Raw genomic sequence first — 15,303 nt, 5'->3', positions numbered from 1 at the left:
ACCATCATTAAGCAAGTGTTAAGCAAGTGTATTAAATAAATACTGAGTTTGCTAATTAATCACTATAATTATTATTAACTATTCATATGATATTTTTGACATAATTTGGTATAATTTATGGGCGAGGGTGCGATTATTTCATGTAAAAAAAGCAGAAAAGGTTGGGAGCTTCTGCTAGAAAATGAACTTCAGGTAATAGGGATAAGACGATATCGATTAGTTGTTTGTTTGTATTACGACAGAGGTCGCTCACCCAATCGTATGCATGACGAATCGAACTCAGCCAAAAATATATCCGTGAATGAACGAAAACCGCCAATTCCGAACAATCCTGAAACTACCGTGGAAAATTTCACATCCGGCATTAGTTTGAACATCTTTAAAATGTCATCAAGTCAAAGTGGATCTTATTTCCTTATATCGAACGCTTAGAGTCTCCTGTCGTATATAAGTGCTAGGAATATTACGGGCAATGCAATTCAGATTGGATAAACGACAAGTTGTGAGAGTAGTACTCGTGACACATAATATATTAAATATATCGCCAGATTCACCTGTTTGGTATTCATGAAGTGACGTTCGAAGAGTACAATGTAATATATTATCTTGTTGTTAAGATTCCGTAGTGAAATACGAAACCCAAACATTTCTGTCAATTAACTGCTGGAGGTTCTATAAATAAGAACTAAAAAATAACATGTGAGCTGGCCCATTGAACAATTTGTGTTTATAATTAATCTCATACTCGGTTGTGAAGGAAAACATCGTGACGCAACCCGTATGTGACGTATGTTATTTTGCCTCATGTATAATATTAACCAATCAGAAGTCGAGTACAATGATATCAGTTCCAAACCTTAAGTGGAAGTATTTGCCCAGCAGTGAGACATTTCAAATCAAATTATATCAAATTCCTTTATTGAACATAGAAGCATTAGACTTTTTTTTTTAATTTTTTTTTTAATTTATTTACTTACTTCCTTATTAAGTGTCAAATTAACCACTACCATTAACATTTAAAGGAGGATAAAAAAATAATCGGAAATCAAGGGCAGAAGTGAAAGGACGAAATTAAAAAAATACAACAAATTAGTAAATCCATAAGGAATAAATAAATAAAACATAGTTATATTTATTAATTAAATTTATTTTTCTAATTATTACTATCTATATGTTACCCCCGAGGCGTGCCAAAAATGTTCTACATAAAATATGGTATTAATATTTATTTAAATATCTTATCTGTCTACTGGTGCGCTAATGGTCAATATCGAATAAAAACCCATCTCATAATTATTCAAAGCTTTTGACCTTTCAGTTGTGGTTGTAGTTTTATTACTTTTCGTGTTGGATCTTATTTATAACCTTCAAAATATTTCTCCATGTATGTGACATATATGCTTGTATATCACTGATAAAATTAAAGATGATATATTTAAAAAATCTAATATTACAAAATCTTCTTCATATCTAAATCACTGTGAAAAAAGTTTTAATATGTTTATGTATTTATTTTAAGTATTACGTTACATCAAATTAGTCAGCAGTTTGTGCATGAAACACGCACATTGACCGCATAAGTAATTTAGTTACGTGCAATCGGCACGGCTTTGGAAAATCATAATTTTGTTGTTGAACACTTGATCAAATTTAAGTCTTGATGATAAATATCTCTTATTATTATAATTTTTAATAACCATTATTTATTACAAATATTGAATTCGGTATTTCACTTAATGATACCTTTTTTAAATATATTTTTATGGGAATTTCGACAGTATTGCTTTTGTTGTGGTCACGAGCTGATTGGAACCTACGCGCGTCTTCCGACGTCGAGTGCAAACGAGCTTGTGGGCACGCGCGCTGGGTAGGTACCACGTACTGATTTTTTTTTTCTACTTTTAATTTGCATTCTGATTTGAAGAGTTAGTAAGCAAGCGTATTTAATTAAAAACGCGACATAATGGAACTTTAGTGGCAATATTGCGGTATATGGAATTATTAATATTTTTGTACAGTTTATGGGTGGGTTGGTGGTAGTGATCTACATACATCCATTTGACCGCCTGTTTTCATATATTTACTAAAAGAATAATTTAATTTATTCTGAAAATTTTTTGGTCGCCATTGCCATAAAAATACATTATGAGTAAATGTATCATGGCTTCTAAATTTTATTAAGTACATGAAAGCGCTTTATTCTTACGTGTCTAAAAAGTCTTCCTGGAACGCCTCACGTAACGCTATATTGTGTTAACGTGAGCGCCTGTATTGTACTGTAAATGTTGTAATTTGGGAAAAAGAGGTCCAATACGACCAATGTGTTTTGAATTATATATTTTTTATTTCCTCTCTAGTTTAATATGCTTATAATCTTTATTTTAAAATGAGTAAATGTATTGTATTAAATTTGTAAGATTTAAAAGATCGTTCTTTTTTAAAATTACTTTTATAGGAGTTTTAAATACAAATCACTCATGCACCAATTCAGATCGATATTCCTGGAAAAAATAAGTAAGTACATATTCTATTGAATTATTTTTAGGAACAGGAGCGTGCAAACTTTCATCCGGATCAATTCAGGAAAACTGGTTTAAAATTCAGTTGCAAAATTTGATTGACAATCGAATTAAAATAAATGTATTTTAAAACTAAATATTGTTTTCTTGGTAAACTGTATCAGCTAACGCGTGTTTGTTTGCTACAAATTCGTAACGAACGCCAACCTTTTCCAAACTGTATAATATAACTGCACTATTTAACGTATTTGATGAACTTATTAAAAATATGATTAAATGTTTTAGTATTAAGTTCATTGTATATTCAGAATATTTGTCCTCCGTTGTATCTGACACACTTAGACGTCTCATGCGTTATCACTGTAACGTGTTGCCAACGCGGGAATGTTCGTAATTTGCTCGAAACAGCTTGTGCGTTATGGAGTTTAATATGAAAACAGATTTCATTTCAAATGATAAAAAATGTATGTAAACATTTCATGCAAATACATTTTTTTTTATTTAAAAAAAATCTGCGTTCGAATTATGATGCATTAACATCGTTTACTTCTGTTTGTTTTAATACAATTACTCGGGCAGTATTTTAAATAAGTCAAATACGTATTAACGTACGTCATATATTATTATATTTTTTTAAATTTACAAATATACGACCTCCAAAGCAAACAATATGTCTGAACCCTGTACCAGACGTTCGGTGGAAGATATTGTCCTAGTTCAAGTAACCTTGGGCTGGTTTCCAATTATAACATTTATGTAAGAAGAAAATGTATACAATTCATTTAATGGTAGCAATGACGTTCCGGGACATCGAAACAAACGACTATAATTTGTTTAAAATATATTGTTTCTAACAAAAACTCCTCTCGAGTGCCTTGTAAACTGAGCTGTCTTGACAGCCGTTATTTATTTCGGTCTTAATTATATCATTTCGTTGCTCTCGGTGCCGAAAATGTGCCTTATTAGCAGATATTAAATTCCCGTCAAATTTGACGTTACAAAACAAGGCGAGCCCAAGTTATTTAATTATTATAATAACAAAGACGAAAAATCTTTGTCTAAAATTTCAGAGGTTTGTTTATCGGAGCTGGTATCATGACTGTCATCTGACCTTTAAATTCATTAGTGATTCTAAGAACAATGTATTGTTTTGTTTTTAATAATATTTACTAGTAGTGTTACTTCAATTTCATGATTAATAGCTAATTTTAATGACTAGTGTAACTTATTTATATCGGTGTTAAATTGTGCTCTCAAATGTTCCCGCTGATATATTTTTATATTACTTCTAAAAGTACCAAATTTCCACATATATGTATATTTGTTTTTATCAAAATAAAAACCAAAATTTCTATATTTCAAGTCGACTTTCATGAGCACTTCTTAATCGTCATATTACAAGATTAAATTTGATGTCAGCTACTTAGTTAATGAAAATAAGGTGTCATAATTATTGAGATAAAATAAATTCTCAGATTTCACTTTGGCACGAATCTGGACATGAATGATAAACGATTTTTCCATTGCCAAAGATTTGGTATTTGTTTTAACCCATTCTTGGCTGGACCCCTGATGCAGATATGGAAAAAAAAATGTTGCAACGTGACCCGATTCGGCGTTCTAGTTTTAAGTTTTATTGGAGGTATTAATTTAAATGGATATTAAAATTAATGGCCTTATAAAATATTTCTGGATATACTTTTTTTAAATTGTATAATATAAGGAAGGAAATTTAAATCAGATAATTATTTCATATTTGTCATGAATACGGCCAATGTAAATAAATAATTTAGATTACTTTTCATTTGTTCACATTTCATATAGTTACCGTGCACATGAACATATTGACGCTGATGCCGTCGATATATCGATATGGCTGTATACTATTTTTATTCCATTTAACAATAAACAACGACTTCTTCAGTCTGGGATCTCGACAACACTGGGACGACAATCGTACGCAAACTGTATTGTTAACATGCCTTTTAGTTGCCAACTTTGTGCATGTCAAAAAGCACTAGAGCATTAGGAAGAAAGTTTTATCTTTTGGATGGAATATAAATGCAATGTCATGTTAATATAGGTTAAACATACATACATATAAAATATATAATAGATAGATGAATGAGTAGTTAATCATATACACATGCAAATATCATAGTAAGAGCAAGCGCAAAGAAACCTTGCGCGTGTTTTTAGGCTAGCCCGTTTGAAAATGTCTCAATCGTGCAATATGCAGTAATTACTATTAAAAAGTTTGGTTACTGCTCCGTTCACTTAAGAAGTCTCGATGATCAGTTCATTTAATTAATATTTTATTTTAATGAAATGAAAATAGCTGCAAGTTTCACGGCGCTACACTTTTCCAGCTATGCGCCAACCCGTAGAAATACAAAATCGAACTCTGGGGATCCGAGTTGTGAACGTGAAGATTTTACAAAATTAACTTTCAAACACCGAAACTGATATCTGATGCGATAAAGAAATAATTGACCGTAAAATAAAATAAACATGTTATATTTATCTGATATAAATATCTTCAAGACGAACACATGAAATGTATACAATAACAAACAGAGTTACCATATTTTATGACGTATTTGGTGAGTTGTTATGAATTATTTTTAATGCATATTTAATATTAAATACTCCATAAAATTAAGAGCGTTTTTACTTGGCGTGTTTTGGCGGTTGTTATGGTTACAATACACTTATGTCACGTAACATCATTTTAAAGTACTGGTGACTTACATATATATATGTATTTGACTCAACTGCCTTCTGTCTACAAGAATATAAATACGAGTAAATTATAAATAGTTTAATATTTATATAGTATATATTTTTAACCAAGAATTAGTTCGTAAGTTCCAATTTCATCCCATTCAAAATATATAATATGAAAAAATATGCAATTTTCGCAACGCAGCTGTTCTTTTACCGGAAAAAGTAATGACACGTAAAACTAGGGCAGTTTGTTTTATTTCGTATCTATATCAAAAAAACAAAAATTAGAAAAATTGTAATAATTTGTTCCTGAATCATATTTTATATTTACATGTTTTATAGACTGTATAAATATTAGAAATATATATTTATATAATAAAATATATGTTGCTTACGAATAAAAATAAATTATACCAATCTATTTTAAGACAGAAAGTTAAGGATATAAAGAGTATTTAATCGACAAGTATTTTAATCAGCCTTATGTAATAAATAAAAGCATTTAATTTTATTGAAATAACGACGATGGGGAAAGTAAATGTTGAAAATAAAAGTGAATTAAAGGATTCGAAAGCTCAAGATAAAATGGATATAAATAAAAAAAACAACCTCATATCATTTATCATATATTACGATATATTTTATGGTCAAGAAGAAACACGATGATATTATAAACTGTATTTGTTTATAATGCTGATTTTAAAATCTACTAAAGCAATAAATATATAGGAATAACTTATATAGGAAGAACCTATGCGTTTCGAAAGAGGTTTAATATATAATATTATATAAATATATACATTTCACAGTTTCATTACTAAGTACTATTTAGCTTTAGAATAAGGATATACGAAGATAAGTTGTTTTTTTTTTAAATAAATATGTTAAATGTATTTAAATATTTCGTGTTGATTGTTTTTGAAGTCTCATTTAGATGGAAATCTGCAATTATATTGCTGTTTTCCACGAAAGGCAATTAAAGCCAATTATAAACACAATGGAATGATAGCTATATACATATATAAATTATAATTATGTTCATTGGTATAAGTCATTACTTACCCATTGGTAAATCCTATTGCATTACAATACATGAACGACTTCGGGCAAAATTGACCACTTCAGTTAGCACGAACGTTTATGCTTAGTATGCTCAGTTAAAAAAATGTTTTACTTCTCCATTATAAATAAAAAAAAATGTAAAATGAAGAAAACATTATTTTTCTTAACATTAGGATTATTTTTAATTACAAGTCAGAAAACTCGATACCCGTCAATATAAATTTATCAATTGAATTACTTTTATATAAATTTATTTTATTGAAAATAAATCAATTGATTAAAAAAACTTATTGCATACCAATTTAACCGGCGTATATAAAACAATATACGATTTTAAAATTTGGTCTCAATTTTAAATATTTGTACATAGTACTTAAACAAATATTTTTTTACCTAAAAATAATGAAAACTAGACGGTCCCCTACTCCCTACATCCAAAAATTTTCTGACATTTATAAAATACTGTCCAATACTGATATATATACAATTACACATGTACCCTGAAATCATTACAATTGTTTTTGAGTAGTCGTGTAATAAATACCATATCTTATACATATTTCCCCTTAAACATTTCAAAACATGCTCAAACCGAACGTCTTAAAATTTAATGAAATAGCTGAGGTTAGGTTTAAAGATTTTAAGCTTATAAAAAATATGTGCTTTGTTTAACAAAAACAGAGATAATAGATTTATTGCGTACTAATATTATTCTGCTTTGCGATCAGAAGTAGGTTATTTTGTATTATTAAAAAAACTTGATTTTTTATTTGCACTTAAATAATACCCTTGAAATAAGATCTTTGGAATTGTCATTAACGGATTTTTCAAACATTAAGCTCTTATGAGGACGCTTTAGTTTTACCCCAAACATATACATATTCAGTTATATTGATACAAACAAATAATAAAAAGTATTCCAAGTAATCTCTTCGCCATCCACAATCTAATAGATCTATCTAAAACGCTCACGACTTTATATTAGTTTTTACGTAATCTAAAGTACTAGTTGTTGTTAGTATTAACGCAACTGAGTTTTATTTGTATTGGAACATATCTTGGAAGGACCGAATAAGTTTTTTAACCAGATAGTTTATTTATTAGATACTTTTAATATATTTTAAATAATATTTTTAAACTTATTTATTTGTACGCAATATGTATTGCGAGTATATGATAATTAATTAAAATCTATTTGTATAAGTTTGAGAATGATATTTCACCATTGTGTTGTATTTTTAAAATTATTTCATTTAGGCTATTTTATTTTATTTTAATTTTATATTAGAAATCGATGCAAAATGTATTGACTTCGAATTCATTTTAATCAAATCCTGCAGATATAAGATATTTTATAAATATATTTTACCTTATGTACTATGTTTTTACACGCTAGAATTTAATTTGCCATATTTGCTTACGTCAAATCTTGCAAACTGAATTAAAGCCACTTCTTAGTCTACGGATCTCAAATTTAATATGTTGATTTAGTTTTAGATGACAATGCATTTTAAGGTAAAGCATGATGTGAGTCTATGCCCAGGATTGGCTCCAGATAAAGAAACTCAATTCATTGATCAGCAACATAGATACGAAATTTTGAATACTATTTTATCATTGCTTATAAATGTTTAAAGAAAAGTAGCAATTAGTGCCGTGCATACATGTCTTGTATTATCTAAAATCTAAATGAATAATTGCCAATGGTGCAGAATCATCACTCGGGAAGCATGACTTTTCAAATTCACTCTTCGCGAGTCTAGTAAGCGCTTCCATCTCGGTTTAGTCGTCGTCCCACCACGTCTTGCCATTGTGTAATTCCTTATCCCAATTTTTTTGGGTGTTTGGGCTTTTTTGATGAACAATTCGCTTATATTTAATATTTATATTGATTAACATAGGCGTGCTATTTTAAACACGATTATATAAAAATGAGTAGTTTCGAGTCTTGCCGGTTCTTGTCGTCAGAACACCATTTCCAACAAGCGTTAGCTTTATGCATATTTAATTGTTTTTTTTTTTAAGGTTAAAAAACTTTTTAAATTTTGAAGAAACTTCCTTAATGGACAATTTAAGGAGGTCACATTTTACACGTAATATTTAAATAATGTACATACGTTATTTTCTAATCCTTTCCATTTCACAAAGAGCGATGACATTTAGGTTTATTGAACCTTTCGTGGAAAAGTTTCGCGGGTAGGATTATTGAGTTATACTATTGTCATTACATATAATACACACATATACATTTATTAAAAAAATATACATATATAATTTTACTATAAATATATTTTTATTATACATGTACTCATTCGCGCACATACAAATTTAACTAAGCCCTTATTTATTTTTCATCTTTTTCTTACATTTATTTGGTTCGATACACATATCTAATAAATTTCTCATTCTTTTTTTTTTGTCATAGTTGTGGAGTTGTTTTTTTTTTTTATTTTAATTTAATTATAATTATTTTTTCCATTTATGAAATTTATATTAAGACATTAAAATTATTTGTTTATTTTAACATTTTTATCATATACATTTTTCGATAGTATTTTTCATTTCAGGTAATTTCCATGCAGTAAGAAAATTAGACGGGTTTCACGCATGTGAGTATTTTTTGTTTTATATTTTTTACATTTATTTTATTGTATGATTTTATTATCTTAGTTTTTATTTGTGAACTTTTCCTACTTGTACAACTATAAAACATTTCATTTTACGGGGCAGATGTTATTTTATATCTGCAATCGTGTAATGAAATCATCAAAATTCGTATTTTGACGTGATTTTGTTTATACAGTATTTTAAAAAAGGCTAGTGTTATTTTTATATTTTATTTATAAATAAAATTTGTAAATTGTTAACACAATTGAAATAAACGTTTTCCTTTTGTAGGTATATTTTTGATTTTCTTTTTTATATGTATTTTTAGTAAACATTAGCCATTTCAGTACAAGCCTTTACGTGAACATTCAGAACATATGGGGCCTTAAATTAAGTTAATCAAACAATAACATAAAAAAACCAAGAGTTTTGGTAAGTCTCAAAACAAAGAGGAAAAATAAATAATACAATATCAACGTGACATCCGACCGCGGAAGTGAATAGGTGTCATCTCTAGTTCTCTTAAGTCGTAGAGACGTAACATTACATGTTATTTCTCGCGATTTATTACAATAGTTCTGATAAGAACAGCTGCTATCTGCAGCGTGTCCGTGTCGAACACAAGTTCGAGTCGGCAGCAGGAAAGCGGGGATATGTTTATAGTGCAGTTGCATAGTGGTGTTGTGTTTTTAAGCTGTTTATCAGTTTCGGGTTGTGCGTGTGTGGCGTGTTGAATTGTGGGCAAGATCTCTGTGTGCGAGCGGTCGGTGTGTGCGCGCGTAAGTTTGTGTGGGTGTTCCTCAGTGACGTGAGGTGCGGAGCGGTCGGAGGCGCCAGTCGAGTTTGGAGCGTTGCGGGGCTGCCGCGCTGTCGTCGCGTTGAGCCCTGTCTCACGATCATAACTTTGTGTACTGGAAACTTTTAAACGCAATTTTTGCAAGGATCCGTTGTCCGCGCGTACATAATTGCTGTTCTAGTCGTACCCTGTACCCTGTTCCCAGTGTTCGGACGTTTCTATATGCACTGTCGCGCGTGTTTCAGAATCCGTCGGTCTATTTTTGAATATTCACTAAACGCTTCACTGCGAAGTTTTCGAAACGCAGCCCGCTAGCCGGGTTAACGGCCGCTGTGTGCAGCGCCTGCACCACATCTCTTGTGTTTTTGTTGACGAATAACATTTGTGTTGTTAACTTTATCTGTGAGGATCCGTGACACGTTATCTGTAAGTATGACCCCAGTCGATTAACGATACTAGCCGTATAAACTTGTACATTGATAAGTCTCAATTTGTCACCTGTTGATTATCCCATGCTAAAAGTTTATTACAAAACATTTACTTGTAAAAGTACCAACGCATATCAACGTTATATCGATAACTATTGCAAGCATGTGAGTGCGAGAACATAATGTTACGTGTGCTGATATATTTGTATGTATGTAGTTGTATGGATAAATGAGTGTAGGTATATTCCTCTGTGTTCTATTGTAAATTTATTATATACCTGCGCAAGTATTTTACAACTTTAAGTCGTAAAATAGGATCGTAAACGTTACTCAATATCCAAGTCGATTAACGCAATAGAAATCTAAGTTTTGAAAATATAAGTGGAATATAAACAAAACTACGACATATTTATTTAATTGTTGTTGTCGAAACCAAAGTTGTCAAATGATATATATATATATATATATATAAACCGACATTAATATTTAAGAAGATCGGACATAGCTACATACTAAGCTTATTTTAGTATTCAATATCGTTTAAAATTTATTTACAAAATAATTATAAAATCAATAAAAGTGTCAGAATAATGGTTTTCTTGAGTATGATTGCTACCGTATCGAATTCAACTAAATATTTGCTCATAAAAAAAAAGAATATTAATGTATTTTGACATATGATATTATTTAAAAAGCTTTGATTTGCTGTAATTACATTCATACAAATATGAATGTAATTACAGCAAGCCAAAAAAACTATACTCTGGAGTAGTTCCCTAATGCTAGTTTTGTTTTTGTTAATAAAATCAATTAATCATATAAATTTATTGTTTGATTAACATTCGTATCCATTTTAAGAGGTACCTATTTATAAATATATATTTTATATGTAACTATCCTTATCCCTGTTACCCATACCTTTTATATGTTTGTGCTAAAATTCACCCTCCGGTGCAAAAAGTGACATAAAGTGTCTATTATATTTAAAAAAAATATATTTTTAGTTAAATAGTTAAGTTATATATGTATTTAAGAAACAGTGTCGGTTTGTATACGTTACAAAATAGTCAGGCATTATTTATAAAATGATACCTAATATGAATATGACATAATTTTTTAAGGGTATAATCTCTAAAACTAAAAATACTATTCTAAAAATTTTTCACTCGTAGAAAAGTACATTATTTCTGAGTGCTACAGCTTATAATTCTATATTTATATCATATAATTTTCTTTATTAACAATTTGCACCCGTGAGAAGTCGGGGCGGATCACTAGTGATTCTAAAAAGCAAATTAGCGTTATTTTTTTATCTCTTGATAAAATTAATGAAATATGAAAATACATATGTAATTTTATAACATCTAATCAAACCATTGATATCAGTATGAAGGATCTATCACAATGGTTAACTTCAATACAAAACTTACGTACAAGTTCTCTGCAGATAATATCTAGGGCTTAACATTTTAAAGTCTTAATCCTTAAAAATATGTAATCATGAAGATCACTGCAAAATAATCAAAGGACATTGTTTATATTTCGTTTCAATTTTAAATGCAACAACTATATTTTATTTGAAAACGGCCTTTTAAAACATAAATTAAAACCTTAATCTTAAAACAATAGATTTTTTCATTACATTACAGTATTTCTGTTTCGTTACGTCAAATGAAATTAACGAGAACACTATTATCGATGCAGAGGTTAAAAACTCGACTATATGAACATATTTTCTGCCTTTCTATCATACACTGTACCTACTTCATACATCAGGCGGAATAATTTAGATGGATGGTAATAAAATGCGCCACGATCCGAAACTAGGATGACATGTAGGATGTGCAAATGGATGTTTTCCAGTAATAAATATAACTTTATTTTAAATGTTAAGTGGTCACCACCGCCCATAGATAGACATTGGCGTTGTTCGAAATATTAACCATCCCTTACTTCGCCAATGCGCCATCAAGCTTGGGAACTAAAATGGCATGTCCCTTGTGCTTGTGGCCACCAAGTAATAATATGATTTTTCAAATATTTAAATCTTTAATTTTTCAAGTATCATCGTAATTCCAGCTCCCGATCGGATAAGATATATGTCTCCCCAGATTTAATTAATTTTAATATTAAATTATTATAATAATAATTTAGCTCGATAATAAAATCTGGAAGAATTTATACGTAAAACATATGAATATCATTAATATAATATTTGATTACAAGTAAATAAAGAGTTATGTAGATCATATCTCTAAGGTCAGACTGGTCAGGATATATAATATAATATATAACATTTCGTATGAATGAATTGTCATATAATTAATATATTATTTATTGAGTTCTGTATTCAATGTATTTTTACGTTTTAAACAAATTAGTAAAAAAAAGTTAAAATTTTGTATAGATTAATAAGCGAGATAATATATATTTTGTTTATCCTTATTCTTATTGTATATTAACATCCCACTGCTGGGTTAAGGCCCCCTCTTCTCTTGTTTTGAAGCTTGTTCCAACAAGCTCCTATGCACTATGTCAGATGTTTTCCTTTACCGCCGAGTACGAGATGAATTCTCAGCACAAATTTAGCACATGAAAATTACACGTTCAGGTTACCCAGACCGGAATCCGCAATCTTCGTTTTAAACATCTTCTAACCAACGAGCCGTCACAGACGATTGCGATCCCTCTTCGTTTTTTTGTTGTAAGCCATTATCCGATAAAACTCACGCGTATATTGTGCGCTGATGATACCCAGAAACCTTCGCGCACGTGTCAATAACTGTACAAAGTTTCAAATCAATCAATGAATGAATGTTATATGAATTCATATGGGACATACAATCATTCATTTTTAAATATTATAGATGAGAAAGTTTTTCTATTTGTTTATTTGTCCTGCTTTCACATATCAAACTGTTGTTGAAAGATATATGAACGGTTTAATTATACTAATCTTAGAAGTAATAAAACTGCGTCGAATTCCTTTTACTTACATAATATACAAACTAATTCACTTTCGTATTTAAAATATTAGTCAAGGCATACCTTGACTAATATTAGCCGTCCCATAGGACGGCTAAAAAAAAACCGTAATTTTACCAAAATTGCTTTTAAAGGATAAGGAATGCACTTATCCTGGAATTTTATTGATAAATTTATGATCAATATTTAAATAAATACCGTTATGAATGAATAATTTAATGATACTTTTAAATTTATTATTAACCAGCTGTTACCCGCGGCCTTGCCCGCGTAGAATATGAATATATTTACAAATTAACTTAAAATGTTACGTTAATGTTATACCTCTTGGTATACCACATTGGTGTGTATTTCAGCCCTTAGGGTAGAATATCCAGAAACGCTTAAATGCGAATCAACTCATATTTAACCGGTAGCCCAAAAATAAAATTTCGACCTTCTAACTTCAAAAGGACAGACTTTCAGACTAACCTGAATACGAAATGTTAACACCTATTTTTCCCTTTAGGCCTAAAATATCAAGAAACGCTTAAATATGTATCTACTCACTTTCAATCGGTAGCTCAAAAATAAAATTTCATGCTTCTAACTTCAAAAATGACGGACTTCCAGGCTATCCTATATACGAAATGTCAACCCAATTTCTCTCCTTAGGCGTAAAATATCCAAAAACGCTTAAATGCAATTCAACTAATTTTTAATCGGTAGCCCAAAAATAAAATTTCATGCTTCTAACTTAAAAATGACGGACTTCCAGACTAACCTGTATACGAAATGTCAACCCTTACTTTTCCCTTTAGGCGTGAAATATCAAGAAACGCTTAAATACGTATCTACTCATTTCTAATCGGTATCCCAAAAAACAGTTGTTTGTTTTTAATTTAAAAATGACGGACTTCCATAAAAACTTTCATCCCTTATTTCACCCCCTCAGAGGTAGAATATCAAGAAACGCTTAAATACGTATCTACTCATTTTTAATCAGTAGCCGATAAATAAAGTTTCATGTTTCTAACTTAAAAAAATCCATACGAACTTTCAACCCCTATTTCACATATTTAGGGGTTAGAATATTCAAATCCCCCTGAGTGAGTGTCATGATATGTTATTTTATAAGTGTATAACCTAATATATAAGTTTTATGCTTCTAGTTCTAAAAATTCTAAACATGACAATACTTTCAACAACTTACAACCTTACATCTCCCTTTTCAACCCTTTACAGCACTTTTTTCCAAATAAAAAGTAAAAGTCCTTTCTCAGGCTCTAGACTATTCGTGTACCAAATTTCATTTAAATCGGTCCAGTAGTTTTGGCGTGAAAGCGAGACAGACAGACAGACAGACAGACAGACAGACAGACAGACAGTCAGACAGACAGAGTTACTTTCGCATTTGTAATATTAGTATGGAAGTATGGATTATTATTTCCCTCGCTAGAGACCTCCGATAATAACCGCGTCCGATCGCGCGATCGCCGCTAAATTCAAATGCTACAGGGAGAACCGCGGCCTCCGAGGCGTCTATAGCATGCTCCCGTCGCCCCGGCCGGCCGGTACCACCGCAAACGCTACGATCCGGAATTTTGAAATCTGTAATATCTCCGAAAATATTCATTTAAATCATATGCTGTAAAGGGCCATGTCAACAATGTATTTAAGGTATTTCATTGGATAAGGATTAATGCTGTATAGGTCAAAATCGCTTCGTCATAAATTAGCCAATATTTGTGGTACAAAATAAATGACAATAAAATGTTATTGTGGGTTATCACTTACAGATAGACACATACCATCGCGGACGTTTTTGTAGACATTTTTGAGGTGTACAATTCTGTAGTACATTATTTTGATCTATCTCATAGTGTTCAGCCAGCGTCTGCAATATATGCGCAAAAATGTGTCTTCACCACATCACATTAGAAACCTCTAAAATTATCAGTGTTTATCTACTATATTGTCCACGTATTCTACATACAAAATCATTCTCTTTAAATCACTCTATCTATTAAAAAAAACCTCATCAAAATTTTGCAATTTTGTTTTATACTATGTAGTGATAACAAATAGGTACAACGTACACAGTTTTCACTCATTAGGAAATACAAACCGCTATGTCCCTGCTTTTTAAAACTGTAATATCTTCGAAAATATTCATTTAAATTACATGCTGTACAGGGCC

General features: G+C 30.3%; 1 protein-coding gene across 8 annotated transcripts in view; it reads left to right on the top strand.

Annotated features, from left to right (window-relative positions):
- The window catches only part of Pde11 (Phosphodiesterase 11), a 231,852-nt gene that overhangs the window by 85,586 nt on the left and 130,963 nt on the right, over positions 1–15,303 (top strand). For 5 of the 8 annotated variants that reach the window (XM_026640191.2, XM_026640187.2, XM_026640186.2 and 2 more), the window contains exon 1: positions 9,738–10,137. The exons of 1 other annotated variant lie outside the window; for it this stretch is intronic. The gene's annotated coding sequence lies outside the window, so the exon portion shown is untranslated. Of the gene's footprint in view, positions 1–8,860; positions 8,918–9,737; positions 10,138–15,303 lie in introns of those variants that run through there. 2 more of the 8 variants (XM_026640188.2, XM_026640189.2) reach the window with 2 other exon arrangements.

Source organism: Vanessa tameamea, chromosome 17 (genome assembly GCF_037043105.1).
Source record: "Vanessa tameamea isolate UH-Manoa-2023 chromosome 17, ilVanTame1 primary haplotype, whole genome shotgun sequence".
NCBI classification, from domain to species: Eukaryota; Metazoa; Arthropoda; class Insecta; order Lepidoptera; family Nymphalidae; genus Vanessa; species Vanessa tameamea.
This window is presented reverse-complemented; position numbering and strand designations above follow the sequence as displayed.